This window comes from Hirundo rustica, chromosome 5, assembly GCF_015227805.2.
Source record: "Hirundo rustica isolate bHirRus1 chromosome 5, bHirRus1.pri.v3, whole genome shotgun sequence".
In the NCBI taxonomy this organism is placed as follows: domain Eukaryota; kingdom Metazoa; phylum Chordata; class Aves; order Passeriformes; family Hirundinidae; genus Hirundo; species Hirundo rustica.
Genome location: NC_053454.1, coordinates 70,030,226 through 70,047,267, shown reverse-complemented (window position 1 = coordinate 70,047,267; position 17,042 = coordinate 70,030,226).

Sequence of the window (17,042 nt, the reverse complement as noted above, 5' to 3'; positions counted from 1 at the left end):
CTTGGCTTATAACGCTGACCTCTGAAGGCTAGGGGCATGGAGTCAATCAATTTTTCATACTTGAAACCTACGTGAAAAGCTGTTTCATTATGTCTTGGTATTCACTTTTTGGAATACTTGCTTTGAATATTGCAAATGTGTTTTACTCAAAAGCACTGTGAAAAAAAAAATGGAGTTTCCAGCTGTAGTCATGTTTTAATCCCCTTATTTTAGCTGAGGGGGCGAGTGGGGCTGTGTGGAAAGGTGGTGTAGTATGTGGGGAGTGAATCAACAAAAAAACTCCTGACACATTCAATAGTAAAACATAAGTCTGTTGGTATACACAAATAAAGAATTCTTACTTTTTTACTTACAAATTGCCAAACTAATGTTGTGTTCTATTTTCATTCTCACATTTTGTGCATTACTTGAAGTCATAGGCAACAGAATAAAGAGGAGAAAAAGGCACCCAACAATTCACGTTTGTCTACCCTTCTCACAAGTCTCTCATTACGAGCAGCCCTTATTTCCACAGTATGTATTCTTATAGGTATTAATTAGTTTAAACATCAAAGTAGGCCATTAAATAGGTAGCCAATTAGATAATCTCCGTTAGAGGAAAATACTGCTGTTTAATTAGCTTGTTAAAAAACACCCCCATACACATACCCTGAGGATAAAACCTCCTGGATAAGAACAAAAAGATATTTAGCCACTACAGCTGCCAACTTTCACAGGTATACAAATGCCTTTCTCAGAAAGAATATGACGTAGAGTGCATTGAGAGATTTACTGCTCTTGAAGTCACAGGTTTCCAAAGTGCCTGACACCTGTTCTCTTGGCTACTATGGCTGAGTGCAAGAGAGCAGATTCTGGCCAGATGTGTATTGGAGGAGAGGAAATCCCTCTTATCCCTCTCCAAAACAAGATACTGAAAACACCAGCCACCTCTGAGCAGTCTGCAGAGAATCCAGCTTACCAGGCACAGATGCAGCTGTTCCGGTTGCTTCCTCGTCCCCATCGTCCCAAGGTACACATCTGCCCTTTTCCATCTCCTACATTCATTATTTTCAAAGGTAGATTTTAATTTTCCTCTTAATGAGGAAAAGTATGCAGAAGGATTCATTGACCCTTAGAAGAGCTTGTTCACTGTCAAGCCCAGAATCATTGCTTAGAAACATAATTTATTTCTCACTATATCTGAGCGGTGGCTAAATCCAGAGGAAACACCGAACAACAGCATTACTCTACAAAGTGAAATGAAATTTGCTAAATTTTATGTAGAACCTGGATATTCTTGCAAATGCTCTTATAAATTTATATTAGCAGAATAGTAGCAGAAACAATTTTTTCTACTTTTTCATGTTACCCATAAAATACAGCTCCATGAAGATAGAGACATCAGGCAGAAAGAAATCATAGCTACACTATAAACTTTCTAGACAAAAGGAAAACCTACAATCACAGAATCCTGAATTGGAAGGGACCCACAAGGATCATCAAGTCCAGCTCCTGACCTTGCACAGGACATCCCCCAAAATCACCCCATTGTGATTCAAATACAGATTATGTGAACCAAGTTTTAACACAAATTGGGATGGGATGAGAAGATATTTGTAGTCTGAATTGCACTTCATAAAGCAAATAGTTAACGGAATCTGTCAATATCAATAAAGATATTTCCAGAACACAAGTTCATAAAATCAATAATATTCTTAGTTTTCAAACACAAAAGAATAATATTAACAATGATAATGTTATAAATCTTTAGACAACAACCTAAAATTTCTTTTCAGCCACCAAAATCACTACCATTAATAATTTCAGTATGGAAATACCTTATGCTCCAGGAGAAATTCTCCCAACTGGTTTAATGAATTTTAACAAAACACGTGACTTAAACACAAGATGAAAACTCCCCATGAGCTTATTGTACTGTTGCCAAACAGTAATTCCCTGGCATTAGGTCTTCACCTAATTTTTGGGCAATCAGCAAACCTGCTTGGTGCAACAGACATCATGATCCTTGGCACCATATAAAATAAGGGATCTTAAAATGAGAGTTGAAACTCAGGCATCATAGGTAGGATTCAGTGCAAACATAGGTGCTTATCATTGTTTTAGCTGTCAAACAGCATCCCAGCTGCCTTCACCTGCTTTTCCAAAATGTGTGCCTTGTTTCATCTGTCAGCTCTGCAGTGATTTCCTGAATACTCAAAGCCTTCTATCTATTTAGGCAACTGAATCCCAAATGGCACCAAGCTCATAACCTACCAACTATCAGCTGAAGATCTACCGTGTGTGCATTTGATTTTGAGCCAACAGACATTACTTACAATCTCATCTACAGTAAAAGATTATCACCATATATTTTCCTTAGGCTGAAAGCATCCCCAAAACCTGAACATCCAAGGATAAAAAATACTGAGCCTGAAAGACCTGAAAGGCTGCATTCTCAGTTTTGTTTTTCAGAAAATAAAATTTTTCTTCAACACTTGCTTGAAGACCTACAGTAAATCTGCCCTGTAAATCTCACAAGTGGCGAGAAGGAATTGCCTTTGAAACTGAGGCATAGCTCATATCCTACTTAGCAATTCTATCCTATAAAATTGCATCAGGATGTCTCGTTACAGGCAATCTTTCAGCTGCATGCAAATACGATCTTGGCTTCCACAGTGCTTTACAAGCCTCACAGTACTACACACCATTTTACCAAAAAAGGGTACATTCCCAGCACATGGTGAAGAAAGAGCCTCCAGGCAGAAGGCTGCTTGATACAGACATTCTGCTTTTCCATGAGCGTATTTTCTTAGTTGATCATGGCATATATAATTATTACATAAAAGGGAAATATGCTCATACCAGCTTCCCGGTAAATGCTGATGTATTGCAACCAAGCTTGACAGAAGTCTGAGGGCATCAGGGACACTGAAGCAGATGATGTTTGTTTGGCTTGGCACCAGGCATGGACAGAGTCAGAGCCACCCACCTCAGCTGTAGTTCAGAGATGTGTGACACTGCTGGGAGCACCACACAGCCACTGGTGAGGGGAATCGAGAGGGATGGCAGGGCAGGGATGGGCAAACCTACAGCATTTGGGTAGAGAAATTAAGGTTATTGAAGGGAGAGCAGATCACAGAGGCTCCAACATAAAGTGACATGTTACACTTGTGCCAGACTATTAGTGAAGTCCAGCATCAGTGGATAAGACAGGCTGGGGCCTGCGCCATAGGAACAGCATCAACTGTGTGGTCAGGGCAAGACGCTACGAGACTTCACTAGAACGTCTCCCTGTGAGACTGAGTTCGGAGGAGCAAACTCAGGAGAACAGGACTAACAGGATTGCAGACTGGGTTTTTATCTTAATTATCACAACCAAGAGCAGTGGTCCTCTGCCCAGTTTTCAGTGTAGCTTCCCACACCCACCTCACTCCAAACAGCAGCTCTTACTTTTCTGGGGTACTGGGACTCCCAGCTCTTACAGAAGTCCAGAGTGAGCTGATCCCTGCTCCAGGTCATATTTTGTTCCAGTTATTTTTACCCAGTTATCTCCCCAACACAAAGACAAAGCAACCTGCATACTACCCCCCTCAACTATGTCATATGGAGGAAAAAAAAAGAAGGAAAAAAAAAATAGGGAAGATAATTCTCCCTCCTTCCTTACCTTACAGGAAACAAAACCGGGTGGTGTTAGGCTACATAGGCAGGAGATTTTCCTCTGCCTAGCAACTGCTGTTTTCCCCTCACAGCATATGTCCTTGTTTAGTTTTTCTCTCCTAGCAGTGAACTAATTTACAAGAGGAAGGCCTCTGTCTTTTCACCATGGGAAAACCAGAAACGCACTTCTAACGAAAGGTAGACACATATTTTGGTGCCATGAAAAAGTGTTCATGCCCCATTAAACAGAAGGTAGATTCCCTTCTCTCTGGCTCTTATGTTTGTTGCCTCAGATTGTTAAACAGAGCAAGGGCACTCCTACTTCCAAGCACCTGCATTTAATTGCAGCTTATTGCATTCCCCACAGGGAAACAGGAACAGCTGCAAAGGAACACTGTACTGATGCAAGAGCAGAAAATATTGTTTTCTTCCTGAGCAGGAAATGTGCTCCTTTCTACAAAAAGCACACCACTCTAGGGAGAAATCATTAGGAAAAACATCTAGTACTGCTTGGTTTCCCTGTTTTCTTACTTGTTTTTCAAGTTCATAAACTACTACTATAACGGAAAATTTTAAAAATTTAAGATTCTATAAAGAATATTTAAAACTCACTTTTCAGGAAAAATAGTGGTTTTGGCTGAGCAACCTTTTTTTTTTTTTTTTTTTAATTGAAAGATTTTCCATCATGCCTTGGCAGGTCATTGAGACTTAAACTGAAGTGCATATAATTCCATAAAACTAATGGATAAACTAAGTTTAGAATTACATTCTAGAGGGAAGAAAAAAATTACAAATAAGTGTTTCTCCCCCACCTGTTTGTTAATTATTAGCTCATCTATGGAGGACTGTGTAATGAAACTCTGTACATTTACATTTTTACCCTTGCTGCCTTCACACCCTTTTTTCTTTTCAGCATTTGTTCCGCTTATTTGTCTCTGAATAAAGTATTTTTAGTATGATACTTAATAGAAAGTGTATCATAAAATAATACAGTGAGGTTACCTTTATCTGCTATTTTTCCTGGATTGTTTTCCTTTGTCTTTTTAAGAAAGTACCTGGAGTGAAGAAGAATAATTTATAATTATGCCAAGCCCCAAATGCAGAGGCTGGCCAGCAGTTCCTGCTTTGAACTTGGGTGTTCTCTGTCAGCCAACAGAAAAACAAGAAAATCTTCATGTGATACAAGGCTGGTTTGAGAGCTCCTCCAGCTGAGGAGAGCAGAGAAAATCCTGACAGAAACCCTGTCCTCTGGCTTGACGAATGTCAGCAGAAAACAAGACACACTGAGGCGAGGAACTAGCCATGCTCATCTCATGTGGAAAAGCCAGCAGGAAAGCTTTTCCTCGTACATTAAATTCAAGGCTTCCTGGCCTAACTAGGTCACCGCTACAAAAATCAAATGGAAACAATAATCCTAGAGTTTGGAAGCCCTAGGGCTTCCCAGCATGGCAACAACAGCTCTTTTAGATTGCAAATGCTTTCCAGGCCCAAGTTTTAAAAGAGGCATTTGCTTTCTCTATATCAGCCTCTCTACCCAGAGGTGGCACGATAAACAGTAAAGTCACAGCATTTCTCTGTCTGGGCCTCCTAAAACAATAGATGGGGAAGAAAAATATTTCTTTGCACACCCCTCTCTTGAATTACTTAATTAAAAAGTGAGAATCTTCTCCTTCCACCCCCCCCCCCCCAAACTAATAAAGAAATAAATTACTTAACCTCCCACCTGCTTACCCAAAATAAAAATAATAAAAACAGGAGTATTTTCTTATTCTCTTTGAAGTTCATTGGATTTAAGCAGACTGTAATACTGGGGTTTGGTTAGTTTCATGCACTACGTGCTTTGTGTTATACTCCAACTTCCTTATTTATTTATTTTAGACAACTGAAACAGACTTGTTTTTAGTCTAAACTATAGACTAAAAAAGTCAAAAAAAAAAAAAGAGCCAGTTTGACAGCCTCAGTGTATGATCATGTCTTTGACAGAATAGGCACAAGCCAAAAGCAGCATTCTTTCCATACCTTGTTTATTTGCCTCAGCCTTAACTTTGAGACACTTCTTTTGGACTGAAGAGCAGCTCAGCTTTAGCTGTGCTTCTAGACTTTGCCTTAGGTCTTGCAACAAGAAGGAATTTTCAGATGGGAGGCAGTGGAGTTTTCATTTATAAAGAACACAGAACACACTGCCACTCATGCAGGTTAAGTGAAGGAGAACAGTGCACCGTGCACAGTGATCAGGTCACAAATGCTGGGAACTGGAATATCTCAGGGGATCTCATCTCCTCCTTCTTCCCATCTACTATCCTCCAGCCAACTATTCAGCAAAAGACCTGTGAAGGGCTGTCTGCTGCCTATGTTCCCCCCTTGGACCCATAACCACATTGCAGATGAAGAGCAGAAACCACAAGATTGCCCTAAATAGGTGAGAACAGCACCTCTTTCCTGCACGACCCTGAGCATCTTAGAAACCACCTCAGTTCAGGAAGGTCTGTGTCCTCATCCCTGCAGAGGCACCGTGACAGTCCTGCCCAGGCCACAGCTACCTCTGCTGTGTGCCTGCACACTCTGCCTCAATTTGCTTTCATTTCTGCCTCATGGTCCTTTGCTCCCCAGCTAAAAGGCGAGGCTCGAGAGATTCAAAGTTCAAGCACGATGGCCCAGATATATTTTTTGCAGTGGAAAAAAAAAAAAAAAATTCTATGGGACTAAAATGAATACAAGCTTCTAAGGTAGTTTCTTTCTTCACGAGAACTTTCTGAGGATTTAGTTGAGAGGTACTTGTCGGTATTTCAGTCTCTGGTAACAAGTAAACATGGATGCCAGATAACGGGCTCCAGCTCTCAAGGAAACACAGAAAACCCTGGAAAACAGTAAGGAAACTGTATATAAAGAACATTGGTTTGTACTGGAAGGATATTTGTTAGTACCACTAATTCTGAATTAAGCTTTAATATTTCTTTCATTTGCTGGACCTGCCTCAAGTTGATTCATTTTCTGCCGGACCAGGCTTTGGTCTCACAGTCCCCAGTAGTGATGGCAGGCATCAGGCTGTGACAGATGAAGTTGTTCTCAGGTGCCAAACATAGACTGACATCACATTTGCTCCCTGCCCAAGAGTATTTTCCTTTACCTTGAAAGATAAGGCAGTTGCTAAATATTAATGGGCAAAAGCAGGGATAGGAGCAGCTCCCTCTTCCTGTGCTCACACCTGCACTCCTTTACTGAAGTTTCTAAAGCCTCAGTCGTTCATTTGCTCATAAATCTGACTGAGGTAATAACTCTTCACATGTATAAAGCTGCAATAATAATGTAAATATATGAACATTTAATATTTCAATAGTAATATGGTGCCATCATTTACTCTGTGGCTACATGTCATCAGCATCCTCAAAAGCAAGATCTAGAAGAAAATGTAACATAGAACTAACAGGATTTCAGACAGAGTTTTTATTTTAATTATCACAACCAAGAGCAATGGTTCTTAATTGTTACAACACCAGCTCAAAACTAGAATATTCCCAGAGTTCTGAGAGGCATATGAGTTTAGATAAAACCAATGTATGAACATAATTTTTTTTATAATTACTTACATACTGAGAATTAGACGAGAGTCCTACCAGTTCCATTCATCACATGAGTGTTTGTAACTGAAAGGTGACACTTGGCATCTCCCCTGCTTGCTTTCTATTTGTCATGTTATTTTTCATATTGACAAGCCATGCCTTGTCAGACCTTGTGAATATTCTCTACACTGGCTAAACAAACTGACAATTTAGAATAATTATTCACAAATCATCATTTCTGCTGTTAGTCAACTAGTTAGTCCCATTTGTTCCCAGCTCCTTTCCTAGTATCCGAAGCTCAGGTGTCTAAACCTTCGAGATTACCTGAAGCTAAGAAAACACACTTTTATTTGGCACTCAAACAGTGCATTCTGCTTGTGTATGTTGGAGAGAGCTACTCCATACCCGAGGATTTTTTTTTTTTTTTTTTTAGGGCAAATTAAATGAATTTGTGTATATGCACACATCATTAAAGTACAACATTTAGAATTTATCCAAGATCTAATTGCCTGTACACCAAATGGAGTTTTTATTGCTCTCTGTAATAGGAAATCTAGATAACTATTTTTGTTTGCTTGCATGCCTGCCAATATAGAAGTTGACATAATTCAATCTTTCAGATTCAAAGCAACCAAGATGATTAAATTACTTGCATATTATTATATCTTGACAGAAACTCCCTCTCCTGAAATATCATTAAGTCTGAGGGGGTTTGTTTGTTTTTAAGAATATTGAGTTGAAACAGAAAACAGTCAACACAAATTTGCAGTCTACATAAAAACAGGGAATTCTACGATATATTTAAGTCATGTGAAAAATTAATGGTGAGTGATGGATTTCTTGGCTACTACAGAGGACAAAGGAAAAGGTGCATGGAGGCCTTTTCTGACAAACCTTATAAACCCTTATTAAAGACGTATCAATTTGAAAAAATATTTCATGCTATTAGTAAACATACGCACCACAATTTCAGGGATTGTTTTAGGCTTATTTGAATGTTTTCTTGATTAGCACGTATGCTAAGGTTTTACTGGTTACATCATGCAGCCACTAACTCCTGTTTAATTTCTTGTAAACATGAACAGCTAAAATGCTTCTAATACTCTCATATCAAAAGTGCTATAAAAAAAGGAACATTAACACCCTGTGTACATCAAGCACCATTCACAGTGGAACTGCAGAATTCAGATTTCTCTATACAATTGCTCAATGAGTCTTGACCAAGCATGACTGATAACATGGTCTCTCAGACTGTCCAAGAATATAACATGTAACAAAATGTAAATTCTAATTATCGGTTGAAACTAAGAAGATCTATTCACGTGATGTTTGCCAGCTAAGGAGTATGAACTACTCTGCCTCTCATCCTCCCCTTCACCTGTGTCTTCCCACCCACTCTACCTCATATGTTGTTTCTCTTGGATATAACTATCCTAGCCCTGGGTGCTGAAACACATGCTCCAAACAATAATTTAACCTCTCAATTATGGGCTACTCAGAACTCCGGGTATTTGGGTTTCTGGTATACAGCTGCCCACTTATAGACTCTTCTGATGCCTGCAACACCAGCAGACCAGCTGGCATGTAAAAGTAATGCCAAAGAACATAATACCTTTCCCTGGATACCTAAGGATCATGCCATCAATATTCAAGCCCTGAAAACAATGAGGAATTTATCTAAATGGAGGTCCGTAAACCTAGCAGAGATGCTTACACGTTCTCTTAATTTAGTTGATAGAAAGCCTGACCTGAATATGAAATAAAATAAGCTATTTCCAGTGAAAATTATCAAATTTTCCTTACTCTACTGAAAAATTCAACAGAAAAGATATTTCTATAAAAAATATTATCATCTTTAAACAAAGGAAAAATTTCATCAGTTTCTCTCCACAGCCAGAAAATTTCATCAGTTTCTCTCCACAGCCAGAAGCTGAGGAACACAAAGGACCCTGGAAAATACACTGTTTTATAAACATCTTAAAGGTGTTACTAAACACTAATAGTATACATTTTTAGCTGACTAAGATAGAATCACTCGCTCTTCCTTCCTGAAGACACTCAGTGTCTGAGGACACTCAGTTCACATGCTGGCTGAACCTCACTCACATCTCATTTATTATCAGCAAAACATAGAACACTTTAAAGAAGTTTCAGGTCTTTCCTTCTGGCCACCTCAAACACTATTGTACAGAAGGCTTTACAATTATTTACAATACTTGACAATTATTTTATTACAGAGATCTGGGTAATTTTCTAGATGTGCCATGTATCAGCGGTACTATGCCAGGTTACAGAGTGGTAGGAAGCAAATCTAAAGAGATTAAAGCAAACCCATATTCTTCCCACCTTATCTTCACACAACCTGATTTACACAACTCTTTGCTTATAAATCTATTATTTTTTTTTTTTTTTTAAATTCAGTGCATATTCATAAAAGGTCCTTATTTTACAATCATAGGATCACAGAATGGTTTCAGTTGGAAGGGGCCTTAAAAGTTACCTAGTTCCAGCTCCCATGCCATGGGCAGAGACGGCTTCCACTAGACCAGGTTGCTCAAAGCCCTATTCCACCAAGCTAATTTTCATTTAAAAATACACGTTTATGAAAGCTTTTAGAAAGTGCATGAATAGCAAATGCAACACCTATGAAACACACCATAAAACTTCTCAGAGAGCTCAAAACCTTAGGCTAACTTTGTAAACATTGGTGTAAAACAAAATAAAAACCTTAAGAGGTACAAATCCAGTGACAGCTACATTAAGTCCACAAGAATGTCTTTCCCTGGAGATTAGTGCTCTTACTGATGTTTCAAAGATACTTCAGCAATAATCTCTTTATGCAGGCATGTAGATTCCATTTTACAGATAAAGTATCCTCCAGGACCCTCACACTGAGGTTGTCTTTTCAGAAGCCAAAGGGCAGTATTTCAGATTACTTCAACAAAAGTAAGACAGTGATTAGCAACTGTCTTCATCTGTATAGTTGCTGAGATATATACATTTTAGCTGCATCATGGGCTTACATACATTCATTGGCATTTTCCCTTTTCTTCATATTGACTGCAGACTGTTGCCTTTTCTTTTTTTTTTTTTTTTCTTTTCACCCCACATTTTTCATCTGTTGGCTCCTTTATCTCCATCTAACTAATGAAGATTTGCCCATTTAATTTTAGAAGTTTCAGCTACGACAGTTGTGCATACTCATTTCAAGCTCTTCTTATTTATACCTATTCTGACTTTGCTGTGCAAGGACTTGAGACTAGAACTAGTCAGGAATTTATTTTATAAAAGGGGCCTCTCCTAAAAATTATTCTATCAGCTCAGAATAATTAATGGATAAACACGAGATTCAGATAAAATAGATTTAAAAATAGACGTGATATTATTTGTGTTTCTATTAAAGTAATTTCTTGACAACATTAGGCTATTCAGAATGTTTGGATTTATTATACCAGAAGTATGTTTAAAGCACCATGCAAGCCCCTCATATTTATCCCCTGTAGCTCACCATAGAGGTCAGCCCATACAGGTTCCCTCATGTGTTACTTTGAATAAAGACATCAGCTGGATTCGTAGGGCCAGTTTTAGTAAGTATGGAAAAAAAAAAACAAAAAAAACACCCCTCTAACATCTGCAAATATGAAGAAATTTAAGAAATTGTATTTAGGAAGTACAGTGTGCTGCCCCTGTTACAGGGAACCTACAATGCTTTTAATGTGCAGCAAGAAGGGATGCTAAAACATTTTATGTATTAAGGAAGATTAGCTGTATCATTTTTGTCTAGCAGTAAAATAGAAAAGCACATTTATGTTTAGAAACAGAACTAACCCATATGCATTCTGTACACACACATAATTAAGACAGTATCAAATTTTGGTAATCACAGGCACATTTGGTCATTTACAACAGAGTTTTTCCTTTGTTTATCAAGGGCACTGCTTACGTGAAAAGAATTAAATCAGACTGCAAATACAATCTATCATATAATTCATTCTCATATTCCATATGGTTTGAGCATAACATCAGAACACCTATTTCTTTTATAAAGGTCCTTCACATTTTATGTCTTCGCTCCCTTTTTATATTTTACTATATCAAATCTTAGTGATTGGTTACTTTGTTCTCATCCCACTGGGTCTGTTATCTGTAATTAAATATAAGCCTCCTTGATATTAGTAGTGTGCTGATGGATTGTTGCTTACCTACCAGGCAGCACTTAGAGAAATGGAGGTCCTTGAAAGCAACCAGCATCAGAGCATAAATCAGCTAGAATGAAGACAGGAGTGAATATAGATTTTTGTGGTAGGAACGCTCGGGAGATTGTTCTTCGAAGTCCACAGATTGGAGATTACATTCATATTGATTTATCGTCAGACTTTTATTGATCATTGGCTAAATGACTCTACAGATAAACATATGTATCTTTCCACTTCTACCACTAAACCTCACCTTACTGACGATGCAAAACTAAAAGCATAATCCTCTCAAACTTAAAGTGTTTATAAAATGCTGCATGAGATTCTGTACAATACAATGCACCTGAATCAAATTGCAAATCCCAACCTCACCTCCTACTCCCACTAGAACTAATTAAACCCAACTAAAATATTCCAGGTTTACTTACAACATTTTAAGTAAACTACCCAATGACTAATCCTGGAATTGTAAAATATCTTTACAGTATTTTCTGTAACACCACATACACATTAAAATAAATAAATAAATAAATAGGAAAAAAATATATAAACCCCTTCAAATTTACAGCCACCTCCAATTTTCAAACTGCATTTGGAATGGACCTTGCTATGAAGATTTGACGTCATGGACAACGGACAATCTGATGAGTAGGAGCTGTCAGCAAATTCCTAAAACTATTTTTAGCTAGTCTTATCAATTCACACCATGGAGTATCATAGAACAGATCCTATATTCTATGGAGCAGAGGCAGTTTACTGTAGTTCAGTATTAAAGCTTTTTTTACTTAAGGTCAGATCTTTTTCTCAGGGTTGGGGGTTTTTTTTCAGAAACACTTTTTTCCATTTGCATGTTGCACTTAGAAATATGAAATTCAAATGCGATCACACCACAGATCTATTTTTGCAACACGTGTAAATCTAACATTTCAGAGATACGAGTGTCCAACAAAGTGAAACCTACTCTTCAGTGTTGTCTGCCATTTGCAACACACTGATTTGGTGAAACCCCTATGATGTTGCACTCCATTCTTGTATTTACTCAAGGGCAACCAAAGCACCAGCAAATTTAACAACACTTACCTGGCTATAAGCCTGCATAAGGCAAAATGAAGTAGACAAGGATACACAAAGAAAGAAGCACTTAAACACAAATGAAACCAGAATACACGCAGTGAACTGCCAGCCTAGTTTTAATGAGCTCATGAGTTTTGTTCTGGACATCTGTGAAAATTTTCACATGCTAATAAACAGAGAGGGTCACCTGAGCTCAGCCTTTGCTAATCAACCCTCTTTCCCATCCAGACTGGAAACTGGTACACAGACCTTTAGCACTCCACCAGTTACTTGTGCCTCAGCAGTGTCCTCCCCACCTGCAAAACATTTGGTGAGAAGAGACATCAGAAGCACCTGCAAACTTGAGGATGCTCTCCAACCCTATCCATTTCCAAAGCCGGTTGTTAGGAGCAGCTGAATGTAATCACTCCACCTAAAAAAAAACCAGGACAAACCCATGAGAAATACTTCCTACTTCATACACAGTCTCTCTCACAAGGAGTTTTTGGTTCTCATATTCCATAGCAATTTTTCCCAGATCACTGAGGAACTCCTTTGAAACCTGTTGCTGGAAGAAAATCCCTTGCACTTCTCCAAGCCATCTGGTCTCCTGATCTTTCTCTCTCTTTCTGCTACGGACTGTAATTAGTCCCAGCTGAACAGGTAGGTAATCTCCTTTAAGAGCCAGATTCACCTGGGGCATATATATTTCATTGCAGAGCCTTGACCAATATTTACAGATCAAAAGCAGTTTCCTGTTATCTTCCTTTCCTTGTCGTCAGAATCCACACAAATAAGACTGAATTGGAAGTTCAGATAGGAAAACTATTCACCACATTTTATAATACAGATAGAAATTAAGAAAGTACATATTATTAATTCAAAATTCAAATTGACATATACTAGAGCTTTCCCACTGGAAAAATAAATCATTAATTGAGAAGATAAAATACTTATTTGCAAATAGAAAGTACTGGATTTGTAGAAAATTATGTCAGAAGCCAAGGGTTAGAATTTACCGTTATAAGGAAGATTTTAAATTAAGAAGCATTAAGCCAATGAAATTGTGCTGAGATGGAACTCTGAAAATGCACCTAGCAATATTTAAGGTTAACTTATGTATAATACACCACTAGAATGAAAATGCCTGGGTAACTATACCATCAGAAATACTTTTAGAGACTGAAATACCAAAAATAATGAGCATTTCGGAACAGAAAAGCTTATTGCTTACACTTTATTTCATGAAAAAAAAAAAAAAAAAAGAAAAGAAATCTAACAAATCTAACAAGACTGTATAAAACCATTTTTTTCATTTCATGGTTATAGCTCCAGTGAAATGTCTAAACAAAAAAAAACCCAAACAAACAAAACAAAACAAAAAAAAAACCAAAAAAACCCAAAACAACACAAAAAAATTGTTCATCGTTGTTCATTATTTATGTTGTTATGAGAAGCCAGCAACAAACTTGACTTGTAAGAGCTAATGCAAATTGCTCTTACTGCATCCATACCTTCATAATATTAGAAGTGTTGAAAACTCATAATGAATAGTGGGGCTTTTTTTGTATTTGCTTCAATACCACCATGAAGTTATATATCAATTTGATCGGGAAAAGGAAAGGGGAAGAAAGAAAAGGGAAGGGAAAGGAAAAATTCAATCCTGAGGGAAGAAACAAGTGTAGATGGCAGGCATTGCCTGCTTTACAATGACTGGCCTACACTCATCCGTATACTTTTCCCTCCTTCTTCTGTCTGTCTATAAGAGCATGCATCTATTTTGAATACCCTGAGCTGAATTTCACATTATTTATGTTGTAATTACCATGATCTATGGTGGAGATTACAGACTCTTGGGTGGCCCCCTGACATTCTCAGAGTGGCAACAACCACTCTGCAGAAGCAGAAATAGTGAAAGACATCAAATGCCTTGGAAAACAATGCTGTGCCATCACCTAGGATAAATAAGACCTGTTTCTTGGTGGCTGGCAAACAGTCTTCCTTCACTGACAGCTTCAAATACAATCATCGCTCAGAGGCATCTGAATTAGACACTCTAGATGGATGCTGTGAGTGCACAGTGCTCATTTGGGTCGATAATAGCATTGCACTGTCTTGGGCACATCTGCTGTTCCACAGTGCACCAAGACTCACACACCCAGAGCTGGAACTAAACCCCCTGCCCCAAAAACTCACTTGTTTTAAATGTTGCAGTTGAGATTCACTAAGAATAACACAGCACTACACAGGGCAGGAAGGGGTGTTTGATGAAAATACTGATTGGCAGCCGGGTGTCCCTCGTTCTGCTCCTGATTTTGCAGTGTGAGAGAAAATGAGGCATTTTTATCACTTTGTGCCTTTATTTACCTATCCAACAGATAAGGTAACTGAAACTCGCTCTTTCTTTGAAAAGCAATTGGAGATGGATGTGGGAACAGCAAAATGATTGAGAGCAAAAACCCTCAAGCATGGGCACAAAAGGCCTTGATGAATGCCTTCTTGAATAACATCTTGATATCATTTCTTCATCCCTCTAAATAATTGTAATAAAAATAATGTAATTCTTCTATAGAATTTGATGATACGATTTGGTTCTACAATTTTTGTGAAGACCTGATTAATACCATGTGAATTTTGTCTTTGACAAAATGAGACCAGTACCTACCAATCAATCAGTTCTGCTCAGATTTTCTACAAAAGAACTATAGACATGCATTACAAGTAGGTACAAATACTACTAGGTGGGTATTAGTCAGACAAAGAAATTTTACTGGGTAGGCCTCCTAGGCCTGATTCAACAAAGAGCTATACCTGAAAATGTGCTTCATTTTGGGGAAAATGTTTGTGTTGTAAGCTCTGCACTTTTACAGTCAAGTTTATATCCCATGTGTTACCACGTGCATAAGTAGTTTTCTCAGCCTTAATTTCTTATTTTCCCTTCTTATTTGAATAACAGCTGGGAATGCTGGCATATTATAAACTGCCAATCTCTTCAGAAGCTGCACTTACAAGCATTAAGTAAACATCAGTTATTAAAATTAAGTCTTCAACATGCTGAGAAGCATGCATTTTTATCTCAGATTACAAGTAAATGTGCTAAAAATGAGGACGGCAAGCTCTCTTCCTGCCTACCCCTCCTGCCAAGGGTAAAATGCACTGATTTTACTCAAGCTATCCATCCCATTGTGGTGATCAGGATAGTTTGTTGTGACTAAGAAATACATCTGGAGAGAAGATGGATTTTTTTGTAAGATATCTTCTCCATGCTGCTTACATTCTACATGATTTACACGCAGTTAATGTCTTCTATGAATACCTTAGCTATATAAATACCTGTGATGAAATGCTTTGGAGTCAGCAGAGAGAGAGGTACATCTAGATACCTCAGAGAAGGAAAAGCCATACTAATTCTAGAAGCTATGTCTGACACCTTGGTAAAGCTTATGATTAAGGAAAGACACAAAACAAGAAAAGCAGCTGAATGCAATTGAAATATATTAAAGATGATAAAAGGAGCAAAGCCAAGTTTAGGTGGACAAACTACAGAAGGACATGTCTAAATTAGTGAAGGTGAAGGGAAAAGTGAGTGGAATATGACTCGTCATCATATCCAGGGATTAGAAGGGAGTCTGGCCAAAATTAAAGTAGGAACTGTGAGTAATCTAGCTATAATCAGTCAAGGGGTATTAAGTGAATGGATTGCCAGTCTCATTTGTTCAACAAAGATATTAATCTCTCAATAAAGCAAATCTGCATGAAAATTGTTAGAAAGAACCACCAAGTTTTGACTCCTACCCTCTAACATCACAGAAGCTGTGTTCCCCCATCTCATCCCCATACACTGAAAGACTGGCCTGAGGATCACCTTAAAGGCACAGAAAACACTGTTGAGGGCAGTTCTCCTGTTTCTGAGTAGTATTTTATGTATATACATGGCTATATATACATGTGTGTATATATATATATATATGTAATAGAGAGAAACTGGCAATGTTTAGTATGAAAGTTAAGAACATATTTGCAACCTAATAAACCCACAAACCTTTTTTTTTTTTTTTTAACCTGTCCTATATGATATACTTCAAAAACTGCCAAGCCTTCCTTGCCCAGAATTTGTGCTTCAAAGCATGGCCCAAAATTACAGAAAAATAGGCGTTGCAAGCTTGCCTCAACACAACTTGATTTATCCAGTCACTTTTTCCTCTCTATTCCTTTTGGGTTTATTTTTTCTTCTTCCCCAACACACGTACAAAGTGAATCTGATGCCTAGTATATGTGGTACAGCTGAAAGTCTTGTTGTGCCTCAAGAAAACCTTGTTGATCAATATCAATTCTATGTAACTTACCGTGCATTCTTTGATCCTTCTTGACTAGTTATTAAAAAACCATGTCCTTGTGTTAGTCATCTACACGGAACTCTGGCTCTTTCTCCAACAGTGATACAGACACACAGAAAACATTGAAAGGAAAACATAATTCCAACCGCACAAATAACACTGACTGACAGTTATTTTTAAGAACACATATCGCATAGGTTTTTAATGTGTAAAATGAGATAACGGGGTTTTTTTGTTAGTTTGTTTGTTTTTTTTTTTCT